The sequence below is a fragment of the Lithobates pipiens genome, unplaced genomic scaffold, assembly GCF_037356315.1.
Source record: "Lithobates pipiens isolate NorthernLeopardFrog02 unplaced genomic scaffold, aLitPip1_a1.2 Scaffold_27, whole genome shotgun sequence".
Lineage (NCBI taxonomy): Eukaryota > Metazoa > Chordata > Amphibia > Anura > Ranidae > Lithobates > Lithobates pipiens.
Genome location: NW_027507788.1, coordinates 14,957,450 through 14,978,923, shown reverse-complemented (window position 1 = coordinate 14,978,923; position 21,474 = coordinate 14,957,450). Strand labels below are relative to the sequence as shown.

At 44.8% G+C, this 21,474-nt stretch overlaps 1 protein-coding gene across 6 annotated transcripts in view; it reads right to left on the bottom strand.

Annotated features, from left to right (window-relative positions):
• The window catches only part of MAG (myelin associated glycoprotein), a 143,522-nt gene that overhangs the window by 65,403 nt on the left and 56,645 nt on the right, over window positions 1-21,474 (bottom strand). For 2 of the 6 annotated variants that reach the window (XM_077456504.1, XM_077456505.1), the window contains exons 1-2: window positions 14,361-14,560; window positions 10,268-10,320 (exon numbers count right to left, since the gene is read on the bottom strand). The exons of 1 other annotated variant lie outside the window; for it this stretch is intronic. The gene's annotated coding sequence lies outside the window, so the exon portion shown is untranslated. Of the gene's footprint in view, window positions 1-10,267; window positions 10,321-14,360; window positions 14,562-21,474 lie in introns of those variants that run through there. 3 more of the 6 variants (XM_077456498.1, XM_077456500.1, XM_077456499.1) reach the window with 3 other exon arrangements.

Below are 21,474 nucleotides of genomic sequence, written 5' to 3'. Positions count from 1 at the left end.
GCGGAGGAGATGGAGAAGGACAGAGGATAGGAGCAGAAGAGATGGAGAAGGACAGAGGATAGGAGCGGAGGAGATGGTGAAGGACAGAGGATAGGAGCAGAAGAGATGGAGAAGGACAGAGGATAGGAGCGGAGGAGATGGAGAATGACAGAGGATAGGAGCAGAGGAGATGGAGAAGGACAGAGGATAGGAGCAGAGGAGATGGAGAAGGACAGAGGATAGGAGCAGAAGAGATGGAGAAGGACAGAGGATAGGAGCGGTGGAGATGGTGAAGGACAGAGGATAGGAGCAGAAGAGATGGAGAAGGACAGAGGATAGGAGCAGAAGAGATGGAGAAGGACAGAGGATAGGAGGGGAGGAGATGGAGAAGGACAGAGGATAGGAGCAGAGGAGATGGAGAAGGACAGAGGATAGGAGCAGAGGAGATGGAGAAGGACAGAGGATAGGAGCAGAGGAGATGGAGAAGGACAGAGGATAGGAGCGGAGGAGATGGTGAAGGACAGAGGATAGGAGCGGAGGAGATGGAGAAGGATAGAGGATAGGAGCAGAAGAAATGGAGAGGGACAGAGGATAGGAGCAGAGGAGATGGAGAAGGACAGAGGATAGGAGCGGAGGAGATGGAGAAGGACAGAGGATAGGAGCAGAAGAAATGGAGAGGGACAGAGGATAGGAGCAGAGGAGATGGAGAAGGATAGAGGATAGGAGCAGAAGAGATGGAGAAGGACAGAGGATAGGAGCAGAAGAGATGGAGAAGGACAGAGGATAGGAGCGGAGGAGATGGAGAAGGACAGAGGATAGGAGCGGAGGAGATGGTGAAGGACAGAGGATAGGAGCAGAGGAGATGGAGAAGGACAGAGGATAGGAGCAGAGGAGATGGAGAAGGACAGAGGATAGGAGCAGAAGAGATGGAGAAGGACAGAGGATAGGAGCGGAGGAGATGGTGAAGGACAGAGGATAGGAGCGGAGGAGATGGAGAATGACAGAGGATAGGAGCAGAGGAGATGGTGAAGGACAGAGGATAGGAGTGGAGGAGATGGAGAAGGATAGAGGACAGGGAGCGGAGGAGATGGGAAAAGAGTGCGAAAGGAAATTAAAGGAGATAGAAATAGAGGGACAGAGGGAAGCAGAGGAAGAGATGGAGAGAGAGGGACAGTGGACACAAGAGAAGGAGGAGAACATGGAGAGAAGATAGGACAGAAAAGGGAGAGGAGAATATGGAACGAGGGACAGAGGATAGGAAAGGAGGAGGAAACATGGAGGGAGGGAGAGAGGACAGCAAGGGGGAAGGAGATAAAGAAGGAGATTAAGAGACAGAACACAGAATAAAAAGAGAGGGTTAGACATCATAAGAGGAGGAGGAGAACATGGAGAGAGGAACAGATGATAGAAGAAGAAGAGCAGAACATGGGGAGAGGGACAGGGGAAAAGAGAGGAGGACAATATGGAGAGAGGGTCAGAAGACAGGAGAGAAGAAAAACATAGAGAGGAACAGGGGACAGTTGAAAGGGAGGAGAACATTGAGAGAGGGACAGAGGAAAGGAGTGGTAGATGAAGAGAACATGGGGAGAGGGACAGGGGGAAGAAGAGGAGGAAAAGAACATGGAGAGAGGGACAGAGGGCAGGAGAGGAGGAAGAGAACATGACGAGAGGAACAGGGGACAAGGGAGAAGCTGGAGAACATGGAGAGATGGACAGAGGACAGGAAAGGAGGAGGAGGAGGAGGAGAACAGGGAGAGGGGGACAGAGGACATGAGAGGAGGAGGAGGAAAATATGGTGAAAGGGACAGGGGATAGAAGAGGAGGAGGAGAACATGGGGAGAGAGACAGAGGACAGGAGAGGAGGAGGGTAACATGAATAGAGGAACAGGAGAGGAGGAGAAGAACAAGGAGAGCGGGACAGAGGACATTAGAGGAGGAGAACATGGTGAGGGTCACAGAGGACAGGAGAAGAGAACATGGAGAGAGGGACGGATGACAGGAGAGGAGGTGGAGAACACGGAGAGAGAGGGACAGGAAAGCAGTCAGAGAACATGGAGAGAGAGACAGAGGATATGTGATAAGTCAGAGAACATGGAGAGAGAGACAGAGGATATGTGATAAGTCAGAGAACATGGAGAGAGGGATGGATGACAGGAGTGGAGGTGGAGAACATGGAGGGAGGGACAGGAAAAGAGTCAGAGAACACGGAGAGAGGGACAGGAGAGGAGTCAGATAACATGGAGAGAGGGACATGAGAGGAGCAGTAGAACATGAAGAGGAAAGGGACAGAGGACAGGAGAGGAGGAGGAGGAGAACATGGAGAGGGACAGAGGACAGGAGAGGAAGAGGAGGAGAACATGGAGAGGGACAGAGGACAGGAGGGGAGTTGGAGAACATGGAGAGAGGGTCAGGAGACAGGAAAGAAGAAGGAGAATATGGTGAGAGGGACAGAGGACAGGAAAGAAGAAGGAGAATATGGTGAGAGGGACAGAGGACAGGGGAGGAGGAGGAGGAGAACATGGAGAGGGACAGGAGACAGGAAAGAAGAAGGAGAATATGGGGAGAGGGACAGAGGACAGGGGAGGAGGCGGAGAACATGGAGAGAGGGACAGGAAAGAAATAGAACATGGAGAGAGGGACATTAAAGGATGAGAACATGGAGAGATGGACAGAAGGCAGGAGAGGAGGTGGAGAACATGGAGGGTGAGACAGGGGACATGAGACGAGTCGGAGAACATGGAGAGAGGGTCAGAAGGCAAGAAAGGAGGAGCGGCGGGATAAAGTGTGTATGACCGAGTAAAAAAGGAAAAATTACTTGTGGTGGGGGGGTTGACCAGGGCACCACATCCTTCAATATTCACATGCACACATACTGTACATAACGGTGTCGATTTTTGGGTAAGGAGGAAAAATAACATAAAGAGAACAGAGGAAAGCACAATTTGAGTCTCAAAGTCGTAATCCTTCTCGGACAGTACAACACAGTGCGCAAATTACTGGCCCTTACTGTATCGCAAGCAAAATGTGAAAAACGAATGTCACTTTTAATTGACTGGCAAAAGCTGAGGAAATAAAGACATTGGAGTAGACAGGAAAAGGAGTCACTGATTTCAGACAGCACACAACAGGTGGACTTTCAGTTGTACCAAGTAAGCAGTGATCAGGAGTTGACTTGTACCTGTGTTCAGATGCAACAATGGACACTCTGCAGAGCCATCAGCGAGAACTCCGTCTCATTAGCACAACCCACAATGCTAACACAGAGACCACAAGCAGGCCCCATTTTCATTGACAGAGAAACAATGTTCTTTATGTTGAAATAAAAAATATACTTGTCTTTCCGAGCTGCACAAGAAGACCAAACATGACCCTGAACAATGGGGCTGTGTGTGCGTGACTACGCCCTGCACAGGCCTTCCATTGTGGAATCACATTCATCCTCACTCGGGCTTTATTTCCAGAGCTTTATCCTACTAATGGGTTTTATAGATGCTATGGAAAGCTTATGGGCCAGTTTGTTGATATTTCACAATTTTTACAATATTTTAAAGCTGAAATATTAAAGAACAATTAAATGCCGCTTTTTTTTTTTTTTTTGTAAGGCAAGCGGTCTAAATATCAAAATTTGACCTGGTTTCAGCCTCCATACAGCAGAGCTTGGACTAGGAAAAGAAGAAGCAGCAGCAGCAGCAGAAGAAGCATGCTGTAAGGAGGGGAATTCATAGTGACAGAGAGATAAGCTCATCACTGTGCTGTTTCCAGTGATATATTTTGGTTTTGTGCTTCCCTAAGCAAGATTGAACTCGGGGGCTCCCCTCCATCTAAACTTGCCCCATTCCTTCCTGTTTAAGAGCCACCCCTTCATATGTTAAAACCCACCCCTTTGTCTGTAAACCCTTCCCCTTCCTCTTTAGGCTCCACCTCTTCCTATCAGAACACCACCTCTTCCTCTCTGTACATCAAAAGCATGAAGGGTTTTCTTTACTGTAAGAGTGGCAAGGATGTGGAATTCCCTTCCACAGGCCGTGGTCTCAGCGGGGGGGGGGGGGGGGGGGCATCGTTAGTTTCAAGAAACTATTAGATAAGCACCTGAAAGACCACAACATACAGGGATATACAATGTAATACTGACATATAATCACACACATAGGTTGGACTTGATGGACTTGTGTCTTTTTCAACCTTACCTACTATGTAACTATGAACCCCTGGGATCTGAGAAAGTGACCCCCCCCCCCCCCCACACCACCACTCAAAAGTGAATGACTACAAGTCCTAGTATGAAAACCTTAGATCTAAGGATGTGACTCCCTCCAAAACTGAAGGACTACAAGTTCCAGCATGAACCCCTGAGATCTAAGGAGCATCAGATCAGCAGCCCAGTCCACCCCTGTTCTCTGCAGTCCTTAATAGTGTCCCTTTTGCCTGGGGGGGGGGCACCATCCCTTTTTAAAATGCCACCCAGGGCAAATGCCCTGTTTGCCTTGCGGTAGATACTCCCCTGGCTGTTTCTCCTTTCAGTTTCCAATTCAGGCTGAGGCAGGTCCATGGCAACCAGAGGCTCAGAGGAAGTAGGTTGAATAATGCTAGCCGTTAGAGTGAGAGCATCTAGTGGCAGAATATAAGTACTGCAAGGAATGGCATGTGATGTTATACCGAAGCTGAAAAGACTAAGTTTCCCTTCCCCTGATCTACGATGCATACAGGGCACTATTTAGATATCATGTGGCCCTGGATACATTTGACTTGTGACATCATTGGGTAAAAACGTAACCCTCTGCGCCGTTTAATTCTTTTATTAAAAGCTATAACAAGAATGTGTTATTGGAGACACTGAGGAGTGCTTTACATGAACAATTCATTTTCAACTGTATAGAAAACCAAACCAGAGAAAAGAGAAATGGTTTCATGTTTTCCTGAACTGTCAAGAGTCTTTTGACTCCTCTCAGTATCCCCGGCAACCCCTCCCCCCTACAGTTTTCTTGCTGAACTGCCAAAATGTTGCATGCATCTTTCTTGGTGCATTAGCCATCCTATCAAATGAATGAGCTGCCTTAACTTAACACACTTTAACATGTGCATGCTAATGCAAAGCAGTCTATAGGCCAGGGGGACCCATCCATTAAGGGCGCACGCATCCCCCCCCCCCCCCCCATCCATGCGTCCGGCACCTTTCATGGGGCATGGATTCCAATGCAGGGGGGAGTGTTTTTTGAAACACCTGATTACAGCCAGAGGCTTTAAAAGGCTTCAAAATAGGGTAGGCTCAGGGCGCAGATGTGTTACCATAGCGAATGAACATTCGCTATGGTAACACTTATCCTCCTCCCAACCAATCAGGAAGCGTGTCTTTAGACCATTCACCCCATTGACTGAAAGGACAGGCAATCCTATTGGATCCTATTTGACTCCTAGGAGGAGGGGAGGAGACGCAAGGTGGCCGTGATAGAGGAAATGACAGAGGAGCTGCTGCCCGATGCCGCTGCTTGATGCCAGCTGCTGATGCCCGCTACCTGCCACCTAGATAGGGTAAGTTCCAGACCGGCAGACAGCAAGCGGGCAGGTGGGGGTGATTGTTCCCCCCCCCCCCCCCAAAAAAAAACACCAGCCACCACTGCTATAGGCCCTCGCAGTCTCTTAGCATGTGTGCAGTCCCTTGCAGGGTCAGGACAAGGGATGGGCAGGAGGGAAAGCTGCCCTGGGCACAGAAGGGCACAGAGACAGAGAATAGACACAGGGCAGTGTACCAATTCTATAACATGCATTAACAGAGGGGGGAGGCTGTGCAGTTCCGCATCCTTGCCCTGGGCGCTAGCCGAAACTGTCCCGATACTGGTCTCTTGTATCGGTCATAATAAAATAGAACCATCATACCGAAACATCTGCCCATTTCTTCATAAGGCCTGGTTCAAACTATCACGAGTGGCTGCGGGTGTCTGAATCGCACCTGTTACCCCCCACCCGCAGACAAAATGCGGTGCTGTTTAAATATGCGCGGGGCTGACATTCATTCTTAATGGTAGCCCCCAAGCATTAAAAAAAATGCAGCGCATTTTTGGCTGCGGGAATGGCGGGGAAATCGCATGGTGCAAAAGCATTTTCAAAATGGAACCTTTTTCCTGCATGAAATGAATGGGCTGTGGTGTCCGCGCGAACGCGGTCCACAGACCCCGCGATAATGTGAACCAGGCTTAAACTATACTAATGAAGACATGCCTTTTAAACAACACCTATTTAGAGACGTTCCTTTATGGCAGGGATATGCAATTAGCGGCCCTCCAGCTGCGGCAGAACTACAAGTCCCATGAGGCATAGCAAGACTCTGACAGCCACAAGCATGACACCCCAGAGGCATGATGGGACTTGTAGTTTTGCAACAGCTGGAGGTCCGCTAATTGCAGATCCCTGCTTTATGGTAAGCCATGCCCACATCACTGCATGCCAGGTTGACACCTCTAAAACAACGCATCAAAAATCAAAAGTTTACATAATACTCTTTTCACACCTCCATCAAGTGTTTTTGTTTTAACATTTGAATAATGGGTCCACTTTAACTGCAATGGAGAGCAGGGACCTGGCTGCGCTGTCTGGCAGGGATGTAGCAATCACAAGACTAGCTGAGCAGAACTACAAATTCTTCGGCTGTTAACACAGTTCCCCTTGACATCTATCTACGTTGTGTTTTAAAGTTTTCCCCAGAGTCCCTCTTTAACCAAACCATTGGACAGGCGAGGCTTCAGTAGCCTGAATTCTTATCTCTATACGTTTCCAGTAACAAAAGCTCGGCAGGATCCCTCTAGTTCATCTAACAATAGGACATAATTATTAGAGTCAATTACCCCTACCATAGCACGAAGCTGTCTCATCCTCTGCTAATACTTTATTTCTGGAAGTAATAGCTACTGTGGAGATGGCAGCCCAGAGATAAACTGGTATATTTGGGACTGTTGCACACTGTTTTTTTTTTTGCTCTCCTATATTTATGGGAAAGCAATTATAGTCAGCTACAGCAGCAGAAAAGTTACAGCCTGGGAAAAGAAAAAAAATAGGCGTAAAAAAAGAAAAAATAGGCGTAACAAGTTTATTCAATACTAATGAAAAAAAAGTGCATAATAATACATAGCAACCAATCACATTTCATCATTCACTGATGAGACTTGAATACACTGACACCTGGCAAGATAAAATGCGTTTTAGCACTTTGCTATGGTTCTGCGCTGTGCTATAGAATAAAGTGACTTTAACACGTTTCAAAAAAAAAAAAAAAATGGTTCTTGCAACAAAAGACTGAATCCACGCCTCTCTGGCAGTTGGCGGGTCGGATCTCTGCTGCAATCAAGTGATAAAGCCTCTGGCAGTCTTGAATGAGTCTAGAATTGAAGGGCCACACCATGCTAAATGGTTTACAAAAGCCAACATGTTTCAGAGGCTAGGCTCCAATGTTTCGGGAGCTAAGCTCCAGCCTATCAGGGTTTGAGGGAACAATGGTGGTATGGGTGAAACCCTTGCCAGGTGACATGGGCTCCCCCAATGCACAACGTTTAAGTGGCGGCTTGATCTTCACCAGAGTAAGCAGTCTAGTGGTCTAGAATTGAAGGGCCACACCATGCTAAATGGTTTACAAAGGCCAACATGTTTCAGAGGCTAGGCTCCAATGTTTCGGGAGCTAAGCTCCAGCCTATCAGGGTTTGAGGGAACAATGGTGGTATGGGTGAAACCCTTGCCAGGTGACATGGGCTCCCCCAAGGCACAGAGTTTAAGTGGCGGCTTGATCTTTACTAGAGTAAGCAGGCTAGTGGTCTTTGGACTACTTTTCAGCTAGCTATCACCAGGTCATGGCCCTCCGGTTTTCCTCACCAAGGGGTCGAAGGAGCTGTGTGGCTACATTGAGGAGCCAGGACAGAATGAGTCAGAAGGTAGGTAGAGTTGAGGGCAGGCAGCAGATATAAGAGTAATCGGGATCCAAGCAGAGGTCGAGGCATATGACAAGCAAGAAAGTAGTTAGGTCCAGGCAAGGGTGTTGAAGCGATACAGTCTTTGGTAATCTTGAATGGGGTTAAAATAATAAATAGTTTTAAAAAGCCAACACATTCTGGAGGCTAAGCAATGCCTCATCAGGGCTTGAGGAAGCAAACAAACAATGTGTTATGGGTGGAAACCATTGTCGAGTAATACAGGTCTTCCCAAGGCACAGAGTCTAAGTGACAGATTAGTCTTCACCAAAGCACTCTGCAAGTGCTGGGTCTGCGACCATAGTGGCCCCTGGGCTTCTTTGCTGCCAATTGTCACCAGATCATAGCTCTCGGGTTTGTCTCACCAAGGGGTCAAAATAGCAGTGTGGCTACATTGAGGAGACAGGACAGAATGAGTCAGCAGGTGGGTAGAGTTCAGGGCAGGCAGCAGGCGCGAGAGTAGTCAGGGTCGAAGCAGAGGTCAAGGCAGGTGCCATGCAAGAGAGTAATCAGGCCCAGGCAAGGGTCTTGGAAGGTGGCATATAAATGTGAATACTTGTCTTTCCAGCAGTTGGCAAGTCTGAACTCTGCTGCGTTCAAGTGATACAGCCTCTGGCAACCTTGAATGAGTTTAGAATAATAAATGGTTTACAAAAGCCAACATGCTTTGGAGGCTAAGCTCTGCCTCATCAGGGCTTGATAAAACAAAAAACAATGTATTATGTGTGAAAATCCCTGCCGGGTAAAAAAGGTACCCCTCCCACACATTCTAAGTGCCAGCTTGGTCTACTCTTCACTAGAGCACCCACAAGGAGGGATGGGTCAATGACTCTAGTGGCTCCTGGTCTACTTTGCTGCTAACAGTCACCAGGTCATGACTCTCAGGTTTGCCCCATGTGGCTACATTGAGGAGAATGGATGGAAGGAGGCAGCAGGTGGTTAAAAGTTGGGGGAAGCAGGGGGCACAAGAGTAGTGAGGTTTCAAGCAGAGGTCAAGGCAAGTGGGAAACAAAAGAGTAGTCAGGAACTAAGCATAAGCAGAGGTCAAGGCAAGCAGCGAGCTAGAGAATAGTCAAGTATAGGCAGGCAAGGGTCTTGGCAGGTGGCAAACAAGAGAGTAGTCAGGTCAATCCAGGTCAGAAACAAACTGGCAACTGGTAGGCAACTATCATAGCTCCCAGGGTAGCTGTCAGGTAGCTGGTGACAAGACACAGAGGACAAGCCTGTAAGCAGGTGCTTATTGAGGTATGACAGTGTTGGTTGTGTTCAGTTTTTCTGTGATTAGGTTAATTGTACTGCTTGGTTAATGCTGGGGTTTACGCTGCGAGCCTGACTTTCTGCAGGTTTGGAATAGGGAGGGAGGAGTTCTGCATCACATAAAGCTGTCCTGAGAACGTGGCCTCCCTTTTGGGGTACCTAGCCGGGGTACAGGAAGATGGATATGAACTTTTATGAATAGACTTTCTTATCTGGTTAGTATGATTTGGGCAGCCTAAGTTAGGATGAACTAGAGCTGGGCATACAAGGATCTTTGAGGGACTGTGCCACATGAACTTTGTAATTTCTAGTAAAAGTTCTTAAAGTTACCAAATGGCTGGTGTGAAGTTCCCACAAAGGGGTGCATGTAAGAGCATATCAAAAGAACATACTACTACGTACTACTACTACTACTACTACGTACTAAAAAGGGGGATGCAGGTTTTTGTCCCTTTTAGTTGTGAATACACCAATTTGGATACCGATAATTGAATTTCATTGGCTGTTTATGTTTGGCCTTCCTCTCCAACTCTACGACTGATCTTCATTTCAAATAGTGCCCTTGGCTACAGTGGAGGTGAGATTTCTTCCCCCTCCTCTACCCACTGGTCACATATGAAATTCATATTCCTTTATATTTGAAGAAGGATTGATCCTCATACCTAGTCTGTTTTATGTGATGTAACTCTATATCTGGTTCCAAGGCCCATCAGCACCTACCCAGGAAGTCCTGAGGAAGCTATCAAATTGCGAAACGCGTTGACACCAAAGCATTGAGTCTGTGGACCTAACCTCACTATTACCTACAAGGTTTTATACCTCCATGTCTATTCTATTGGGTATCGCCTCATGACATGCCTACAAAGTTCAACGTTTTTTGATAGAATTTTTTGAAATTCAATCAATCCTTTTATATCAATTTTGGATGTTGGCGTAGTGGGGGGGGGGGTCTTCCTTTTCTTTTCCGCATTTATAAATAAAATTGCCAATAAGTTTTATTTTAAGATCAAATCAGTTTTGTAATATTAGTAACAGAAATATTTTTTCAAAAGGAAAACAAAGATGATCTCTAAACTTACCCAAACTATATGCAGCCTCAAGAAACCGTTCATAAAATATTGATTAGGGTGATCTAGGACATAAAAAAACAAATGATCAGATGAATAATTCAGGGAAGACGGATGTCATTTTAATTTTAACGCACAGGACTTCCGTATAAAGTGAACCTGTTTCTGGACCAATAATGGTCTAAGCCCCCGTACACACGGCCGGACATTCCGACAATAAAATCCGTCTGATTTTTTCCGACGGATTTTGTCTGAAACTGGTGTTGCCTACACACGGTCGAAAAAAGTTGTCGGAAAATACGATCGTTCAGAACGTGATGACGTTTGTTTTCTTTGCGACGGGACTACGTTGCGGCTAATAGCCAATAGCTTTGGTCTCGTAATTTGATCTGAGCATGTGTGGCACTTTGTCCAATCGGAATTCTCTACAAACGATCGGACAAAGTCCGATCGGACCATGTTGTCGGAAAAATTTTACATCCAGCTCTCAAACTTTGTTGGTCGGACATTCCAACGGAAAAAGTCTGATGGAGCCCACACACGGTCGGATTATCCGACAACACGGTCCGATTGGACATTCTCCGTCGGAATTTCCTACCGTGTGTACAAGGGCTAAGGCCTGGATCTCAGAACATTCCAGTGAAAGGGCCAGATTGTATCTTTTACAGATTTTTTTGCGCCAAATAAAAATGTTTTTTTTTTTTAATTAACACATCAAATTTACTGTAAATGAATTAATAAGTTTTACTTGAAGGGTTTTTTTTTGTTTTTTTTTTGTAATCAGCATTAAATGAGTTAAAGCATCAGAGAAAAAAATAAATAACTAAATTTCAAATAATCTTGTTCACCTCCTAACATCAGGTTCCACATCAGAGCCCCTAGTAGAGCCCCCCCCCTTACATCAGGGTCCCCTCTTACATCAGGATCCCCATTAGAGCCCCCCCTTAAATCAGAACCCCCATCAGAATCCCCTGTTACATCAGAGGGCCAAAGCAAATCTTGCAGTGGGCCGTATTTAGCCCATGGTCCATAGTTTGGAGCCTCCTGGTCTAAGGTAACAACAGGCCTGCTAATGTGTAGGCACTTTATGGTTTCAACGTGTTCCTGAGTTGAGCTGGTCATAAAGCAGAAACAATTTGTTCAGAAATGTAATTTTTCTGAATATTTGTTCAATTTCCTAATGGTTAGCGGAGTCAAATTTTTAACCACAGCGGTGAAAGTTTGAAGGAGCGGGATGGAAACAAAATTCTAACTGCGAATATGGTTTCCATTCAGGAAAACCTGTTCATATTGTAACGCCCATGTTATAGGCAAAAAAATAAACCTGTTTAATACGCCTAGGATTCCATTCAAGTAGAAGGCCTGGACAAAATTTGAAGGACTTTTGATGAAAATCAGTTGAGTCCATGATGGTGAGATCGAGAGCTCTGGCGAATTATTATTTTTTTTTAATTTCCATACAAGCGTTCAAACAAAATTCTACCTGTTGATGGCCAGCTTTGGTCTTCAAATCAATTTCTGTGCCCCTGCTGTAGTCCAATGGACTCTAGGCCCAGGCTGTACACAGAGCATTGACTTCTCTCCATGTCAAAAATAAGCCCCACCCCCTGTAAAATGCTGGAACTTCCTATGCCAACCAAGGCTCTGGCTTTTGACAGTGGGTGGAGCTTAATCTTTAAAGTGTTTTCCTAGAAAGTGTAATACTGATTGCAAAGAGTTGTATCTAAAGCACACTTGTGATGATAAATGTTGGCCATGACTGACCACTCCTTTTGAAAATGCTAGATACCTGGCTGTCATTCTGATCCACTGTCATCACCACAGCACCCAACCAATGGCACACCCCCCCCCCCCCCCCTGTTTTCATTGCCATGACTAGTGAATTGAATTGGGACTCGCTGTCTTTTGCTCTATGTAGCCACAAAAATTCTCATAGTGATGAGGAACACTGGAGCGCTCAATGAGTATTTAAAAGAATACGATTTTTTTATATTAGAGTTGACTGGCAGCTCTGTAAATGGTCCTTAAGAAGACATAAATATAAAAGTCCAGAATTATAGTTTTAATTGAGCTCAGCCAGGAAAAGCCAACACGTTTCTGGCCAACGCAGACCAGCAGCTCTATTTGTTCTAGGACTCCTGTAGATGGTCCTTAGGAAGACATAACTAAACAATAACGTATAGAAGCACCATTCCATTTATAAAAGTCTAGAACCATAGTTTTAATTCAGAACATTTGGGGGGTTGCAAAAGTCCCCTCCTTCAAGTATAAAAGTATATAGCATAATGACTTCTCATGAGTATAATTACTACCAGGAAAAAATATTGCTTATTCTTATGGCTTTATATTGTTTTACTAATAAGGAAGGGGACCTTTGCAACCCCCCAAAATGTGTTGGAATTCCCTGGGTGATCTCAATTAAAACTATGATTCTAGACTTTTATAAGTGGAATGGTTCTTTCATACTTTATTCTATAGTTATGTCTTCCTAAGGACCATCCACAAAAGTCCTAGGACAAAAAACAAGCTGCCAGTCTGGTTTTATAGGTTCAAAGCCTTGAAGAAGAGAGACTTTTGCATCCTCCGAAACGTGTTGGCTTTTCCTTGCCGATCTCAAATAAAAATATAATTCTGCACTTTTTTGTGCATTTGTTTATTGTATTATTTATTCTATATATTAGAAGCCAGTCCATCTAAAAATTACATTTCGGTTATGGGTGGCATCCAGAAGTCAATCCCTGGCTTCTTATATCTGTTGAGGGTTCCAGCAATGAGATATATCTGCTGTGGTTTCTGCTTCAGTTCTTGCCCACTTTGGCATTGCGGGTATTCACATTCATGGCTGAGTTTTCTTCACAGGCAACGTTCACCATAGCATTATTATTATTATTATTATTGTTGTTATTATTTTTATTATTATTTTAAATTATTATTTTTTATTATTGGTATTATATATTATTTTATATACATTCTTTTATAATTATTATTAATTATATTATATTATTATTATTTTTATTATTTTTATTATTATTATTTTTTATTATTATTTTAAATTATTATTTTTTATTATTGGTATTATATATTATTTTATATACATTCTTTTATAATTATTATTAATTCGATTATATTATTATTAATTATATTATATTATTATTATTTTTATTATTTTTATTATTATTATTTTTTATTATTATTTTAAATTATTATTTTTTATTATTGGTATTATATATTATTTTATATACATTCTTTTATAATTATTATTAATTCGATTATATTATTATTAATTATATTATATTATTATTATTTTTATTATTATTATTTTTTATTATTATTTTAAATTATTATTTTTTATTATTGGTATTATATATTATTTTATATACATTCTTTTATCATTATTATTAATTTGATTATATGTTTTATAGTGCTAACAGTTTATGCAGCCCTCAAAAAAAAAAAAAAAAAAGTAACTAACAGGGGTTAGTTGGAACCCCCCCTCCCCATTTTATTGACTGGGACTGCAGGTAAGCTGTCCCAGAAAAACCAATTACAGATATTTATAAAGCAGCAAATGTGACTTTTATCAAACATTCTCCAAAGGAGAATACTCCAGGTGCATGTGTATTAAATGACAGCGATTGATTTTTCCACTGAAGAATGTTTAATGAAATTCACATTCACTGCTAAATAGACCCCATAGTGTTATTTGACTTTTGAGGGATATAAGAAACCATCATCTACTGAGAAACTATAAACTGTTAAACCGACCCTTTAAAAAGAAAATAAATGCTCAAATTTATCAGTAAATTGCAATAAGATTGTATATAAAAAAAAAGTATAAAAAAAAAAATAACCAAGTAGCATATAAATATAACCTATAAAACAACCGAAAAGCAACTCAAGTTCTGCAATTATTTTATATTGTGCCAATTTTTCCTCTGAAACAGCTGTTGTATATAAGGATCGGTAAAAATAGATAAAAACATTTTTTTTCAAATAATAGTGACATTATAGTGCAAAAAAATAAAAAAAACAGCAAAAACAAAATTACAAAAAAAAAATCAAACTCAAAATCAAAAATAAAATTGCATGAACTCAATACAATTACCTTAAAAATTTTACTTTTTAAATCCAAAGGTCCATAACTTGGTGCCCCCTGCAAGAACGACTTCTCCGCCAGTCTCCGGATGAAAAGCAATACCAGGTTCAGTTTAGCAGTAGGAGTTTTTAAAATGCACTTTTTTTTTTTTTTTTTTTACATTTTCATGAAGAGTCGAACCCACACAGAAATTCCTGAGTGAGTGCACTGTGCTGAGCTCCCTGCCTCGAGCTGGTGAGGAACCAGCTGCATGAAGATGGCACGTAGCATGTTACTCAGCGTACTGCCTCTCTGACTGCCTCTGTGTAGGTGTGGAGGTGGGTGTACAATCTGTGCCCATCCTGGCATCCAGCGACATCATCCTCTCTAGGATGGAGATGAGAGCTGGGACCATAGCCTGGCACTACTAACATACTGGATGGATACACTATGTCAACACGTACTCTCTCTCTCAAAAAAAAAATAAAAAAAATAACACGCAACATGTTATTGTGGCATAGTAAAAATGCAAAATCTGGGCTTTGATTGTCATTCATTAACACAAAATTGATATGACACGTCTTTCAAAACATGTGATGCATTGAGAAATAATGGTGTGTACTTATTATTTCCCATAGTTATTGTTGTTATTTTATGGAGCTTTGTAGTGCGGTGATTGTTGAAATCATGTGAACAAAAAAAGTGAACTGTGAAATTAAAGCACACAAAAAGTGCATGAGGGTGCAGTAATGGTCCATCCTCCAAAGCGGAAGGGACTAAAACTCTGGACCCCCCTGGGGCACAAGACTCTTGACAGGGGCAAGGCACTCTATGGCAGGGTTTCTCAACCAGGGTTCCATGGAATCCTTGGGTTCCTCCAGAGGTTGCTAGGGGTTCCTTGAGCAATGAACAATCTCTGGGCTTCAGATAAGTTCCCACTGACACCATTGATCTTTTTAGCTATCTGTAAGTAGGTACCGTATTTATCGGCGTATAACACGCACTTTTTTCCCCTTAAAATCGGGGGGAAATCATGGGTGCGTGTTATACGCCGATCCCCCCGCCGATCTGCCGATCTGCGCTGTCTGTGGAGCGCCGCCGACATTTACCGAGCTGAGCCGAGTGTACTGTGTACTCGGCTCCGCTCTCAGTCACGCCCAGTCCCGCCTCCTAGCCTTTACGTCCCGCCATTGGCCCGGTGTTGTGTCCATCACAGGAGCCAGGACAAGGGGCGGGACGGGGGCGTTACTGCGAGCAGAGCCGAGTAGCCGAGTACCCTCGGCTCTGCTCAGTCTATGTCGGCGGCGGGAGGAGCTGAAGATCTCGGCGGCGGTGGCGGGAGGAGCCGAAGATCTCAGCGGTGGGAGGAGCCGAAGATCTCGGCGGCGGCGGGAGGAGCCGAAGATCTCGGCAGCGGCGGTAAATTTAAAGCTAACCATGCTGCAATTTTGGGAAAGGCTGCAGGGGGACAGTGCAAGGCTGCTGGGGGACAGTGGAAGGCTGCAGGGGGACAGTGCAAGGCTGCAGGGGGACAGTGGAAGGCTGCAGGGGGACAGTGCAAGGCTGCAGGGGGACAGTGGAAGGCTACATTGATGGGCATTTAAAATTTAAGTTTTTTTCCTTAAACTTGCCTCCTAAACTTGGGGTGCGTGTTATACGCCGATAAATACGGTAATTCTTCCCAATGACCACAAGTGTAAGAACCATTCTTTCCACTGACCATCACACTAATGCAGGGTCTCAAACAAGGTTCTATAGAACCCTATGGTTCCTCCAAAGGTTACTAGGGATTCCTTGAGCAATGACCAATTTCTGCCTCTCAGTTCCCACTGACACCATTGATCTTTTTAGCTATCTCTAAGGCCCACATTCTTTCCAATGACCTACAAGTATAAGGAGTATTCTCCCCACTGATCATCACACTAAGGTATCATGATTTATAGATATAGTTGTTTTTAGCAGGGGTTCCCTGAAACCAAAAAGTTAGTTCAAGGGTTCCTCTTTGATGACAAGGTTGAAAAACCCTGCTCTATGGTCTACCTAGGCTGAGGTCAGAAGGACCATCGTTCATTAGGGACCTGCTTCAGCCGGTCCTTAAACTACTTGATGGGGGCTTTCCTGAAGTGAGACCCCCCCCGGTTGGGAAGAAGAAAAAGACCTGAAGGCCACAGATCCTCCCCAAGTATCAGAGCAGACATCAATAACCTGTAACCTGATGTCCTGTACACACAATAGGATTTTCCGACAACAAATTTTGGATGTGAGCTTGTGGTCGGAAAGTCCAACCGTGTTTATGCTCCATAGAACATTTGTTGGTGGGATTTCGGCCAACAAATGTTTGAGAGCAGGTTCTCAAATTTTCCGAAAAACAAAACTTGTTGTCGGAAATTCCGAGCGCGTGTACTCAATTCCGACGCACAAAAGTCCATGCATGCTCGGAATCAAGCAGAAGAGTCGCACTGGCTATTGAACTTCATTTTTCTCGGTTCATCGTACGTGTTGTCACCACGTTCTTGACGGTCGGAATTTACGACAATATTTGTGTGACCATGTGTATGCAAGACAAGTTTGAGCCAACTTCCTTCAGAAAAAAATCCACGGTTTTGTTGTCGGAAAATCCTATCGTGTGTACAGGACATTAGCCTCTGTACATAAAAAAAACACACATGCAGGTCTGAGAAGTTCAGCCACAAAAAATTGATTATTGACCCATGGGGCAACTTGGGATGTCCATTGGAAAAAAAAAAGAAAGAGAAGCAGGAGAGTCCTTATAGTGTAGTAAGCAACTCAATTATAATGATTACTTCAAAAAAAGTTTATCAATAAGAGAAAAAAAAAGAAAATGACTTACATCTGCTGGAGTTGCGGTAACCCTGTAGGGTAGAAACGCGTAACCTTCTGTAGGAGCAGGTGGAGAATACCTTGTCACCATGTAGGCAGGTGCAGTCTATTATCTCCACTGTAGCCCAACCCCAGCAGCATTGCAGTTGGAGGGGAAGTCAAAAGGAACATGGTTCCTCTATGGTTTCTTGGGTCACTGACTGGATGCTGACCCTTGTGTGACTCTGGCAGCCATCCTGGGTCAGGCAGAGCTTATTTAAGGGCCTGGCTCCCAGACTTGGCGCACCTTTCATGTGTGGGTAAGTGTTGGGTCACCCGTCTAACAGGGTCAGTGATTAGCAGCAAGGAGAGGTTCCCAACAAGTAGGGAAAGGATAGGGACACATCATACCTCCTGGAGACCTCCTTATTTGGGCACGGATCAGCCAGGCGGCATTCCGCCCCTCAAGGCAGATGCTGCTGGCACATCCGAGACCTTCTCTACGGCACATCACTGTTACATTCTATGTGTGTTCCTGGCCGGGCGTCTTTCCGCTAGGCTTGTTGTGAATTGCTGAACTTTGACATTGATACAAGTTCTGTTCTCTACACCTAATTTAGCACCCAACTGAGAACCCCCGCAGAGGATCCAGAATTGGGACCCTTGTGGAATTGTGAGCGACTTTTCAATCCTGTTGGTTGTGGGGAGGTGCGGTGTGCACCTCCCCACAACCAACAGGATCGAAAAGTCGCTCACAATTCCACAAGGGTCCCAATTCTCGATCCTCTGCGGGGGTTCTCAGTTGGGTGCTAAATTAGGTGAGTTAGAAGAGGTGCCCGTTGTCATGTGTTTAAGAATGGGTCAGAGTCATCTGGTTTACAGACCATTAAATTGGTTTATTTCACAAAAAATAAATACAATAAGAGTGAAATAAAACAATTTGATGGTTGTTAAAACCAGACGACTTTGACCAATCCGTAGACAAATGACGCCTCTGCTACTCAGACCATCAATTTAGACCTCTTTTAACTTAACATAATGCTAACATGTTATGCAGAGCACATAAAGCCATTCACATTCTCTCCCCCCTCTACTAATGAGTTAAAAAAAAAGCCCCCATGCAACACTGGGGCTTTCTTGTCCTTGCGTTTCTGCAAGGATTGCCCTAGCACCCCCACAGCACCCCTAGATTCTGTAGAAGTCACCAGCCTTCTACAAAAGAAACCTTGAGGTAAGCAGAGATAAGCAAAACTGAGAGCTCTCATTTCTTCTCCATTTTGGCAAACTGCATGGGAGTCATTTTTGGAAAGAGGATGCTGGGACTGTGACATCATACTGGGCGGGGACATCATCAGTGATGTCCCTATATAAGTCGCCGCGGGCCGCGTGCCCGTCATTGTGAGCAGAGAGAGCGACGAGGCAACATCTGAAGAGAAGAAGAGAAGAACAGAAGACGGCGACAGCTGCGACAGAAGACCGGGCCACCGCCTGTAAAAGAGCTAGAAGAAGGCACGGTGGCCCGGCAAGAAGAGCCGAAGAGGGGGACAAGACCCCCGAAGTCGGAAGAAGAGGGTGGCGGCGGCGAAGAAGAAAGCCGAGCTCCTCCGCTAGCAAAAGAGCTAGCAGAAGATAGCGGAGAAGTCCAGCGAGAAGACCCGCAAAGACGGACAGAAGACCCCGGGAGCTGTCCAATAAACAATTTTAACCCCTGTGTGTTGTGTTTTTTTTTACTTTTTTTTTACAGGTGAATGGGTAGGGGTACATTGTACCCCATACTCATTCACATAGGGTGGGGGGCCGGTATCCGGGGGCCCCCTTATTAAAGGGGGCTCCCGGATTCCGATAAGCCCCCCGCCCACAGACCCCGACAACCAACGACCAGGGTTGTCGGGAAGAGGCCCTTGTCCTCATCAATTTGGGGACAAGGTGCTTTGGGGTGGGGGGGCCGCGCGCCCCCCCTTCCTCAAGGCACCCCCCCATGTTGAGGGTACGCGGCCTGGTACGGCTCAGGAGGGGGGGGGCGCTTGCTCGTCCCCCCCTTTCCTGGCCAGCCGGGTAGCGTGCTCGGATAAGGGTCTGATGTGGACCTGGGGGGACCCCCACGCCAATTTTTTTCGGCGTAGGGGTTCCCCTTTAAGTCCATACCAGGTGACGGGGCCAGCGAAGGAGGCTACCTGGAAACGCGCTCAAAATGAGCGGACTTTTCTCCGCGTGTGTGGGCGAGTCTGTTCATTTCAAAAGTACGCCGGATAGTCCGGCGGACTTAGTACGCCGTATTAGTCCGCTGAAAAAGTGCCGTTTGTGTGGGCAAGTAGCTCGTTCGGAAAGTCCGGCGGACAGTCCGGTGGGAAGTCCGCCAGACTAAGTCCGCCGGATAGTCCGCTACGTGTGTACGCGGCATAAGAGACGAGCTTGGAGGGAGCACAAAATTAAATAAACTAAACTAGTTTAAATACATTTGGGAAATAAAAACACACCTGCATATAAAAACTTACTGGGTCTGCAAAATTCTGCCAGCAGTCAAAACTACTTTTTCCAAAATCACTCCATTCATCGTTAAAGATGAGAAAATTGTTCCATCCATTCATAAATACAAACCCAAACCAAGCCCAAAACTTGGGGCACACTATCAAGCAAGCATCAAGCAGACCTTATAAGGTCAGTCTCTAGTCTGTACCATCCCACCTTTCTATTGGACACCGAGTTACCCATTACACTTAGCATCCAAAAAGCAAGATAATGAGGGGCAGAAGCTCTATCAAACAATTTAAAAAGCAAGAGTTACCATTTTTGCAAAAGGTTGCCAGTGGCAAATACGGTAATTTGGTGGCAAAATGAATTTTGCCAAAATGACTCTGTTCATCTCTAAAGATGATTACAGTGTGATATCCATTCATGAATGTGAACCCAAACCCAACCCAAAGCTTGGGGCACACTATTAAGCAAGTTTCAATTAGATCTTTCAAGGTCAATCTGTGGCTTGCCCTATCCCACCTTTCTATTGGCTCATTACACTTAGCACCCAAAAGCAAGATAAGTTGAGACAGAGCTCATTCTCAAAAGCAATCGAGAAACCAAGAGTTACCACTTAAGCAAAATTTTACCAACAGAAAAATTGATAATGCAGCTAAATCAATTTTCCCAAAACTCCAAATAAGCACAGTTTACTATGCTTCAGTAATGAACGAACACAGTGAGGGATTGGTACTGATCACACATTGTATTCATTTGGGGATGAAAGGGGCTGGTAAATGTGACATATTTACTGGACCCTTACCCCACTCTCCTCCAGCACTGCAAGGGTGGGGAAGGGGGGCACATAAGGGGGCTTGAGCAATATATGGAAATGTATGGTGCACAGAGAGGGTGATCAACGTGTTGGGGGCACAATTACTAGAACCGATCCCCTGTATGACTTTCTCTGCAGCAGCTGAAAGATGACAGGAGGGAGAGGAGAAGAAGCCAGCTTTCAGCTGCAGCAGAGGGGACCATACAAGGGATCAGTTCCAGTAATGCCCCCTCACCATGCCAATCACCCTCCCTGCCCACATCCAATTAATCCAGTTACCTGGGCCCCCCTGCTGACCTGGGCCCCATACAGTAGGACTGGTGGTACCGCCGTATCCACAATCCTGGTTGCTTCCATTTATGAATGCCAATTCAAACCAAATCCAAAACCTAGAGCATTTTTCAAGTATGTATCAATCGGATCCTTTAAAGTCAACCTGGCGCCTGTCCTATCCCAACTTTCTGTTGGCCAGTGATTGATTTTGCCAGTTACACTTAGCATCCGAAAGCAGGATAAAGCGGGACAGAGCTCAATCCTACATGCTTTGGTTGATATATCCATAACTGAGAACACAGGTATGGAGATGTCTGGTTATTGACCTCAGGATAAGCACCGGAACCTGAATGCCCTGTGCACACGATAGGATTTTCCGACAACAAAACCATGGGAAGAATGTTGGCTCAAATTTGTCTTGCATACAAACGGTCACACACAAATGTTGTCAGAAATTCTGAACGTCAAGAACGCGGTGACATACAACACGTACAACAAGCCGAGAAAAATGAAGTTATAGCCAGTGCGGCGCCTCTGCTTGATTCCGAGCATGCGTGGATTTTTGTAAGTCGGAATTGTGTACACGCGTTCAGGAATTTCCGACAACAAGTTTTGCTGTGAGAAAATTTGAGAACCTGCTCTCAAACATTTGTTGGTGGAAATTCCGACAACAAATGTACTATGGAGCATCAAGCTCACATCCAAAATTTGTTGTCAGAAAATCCGTTGGTGTGTACGCGGCATAAGCCTTCACCATCGTTG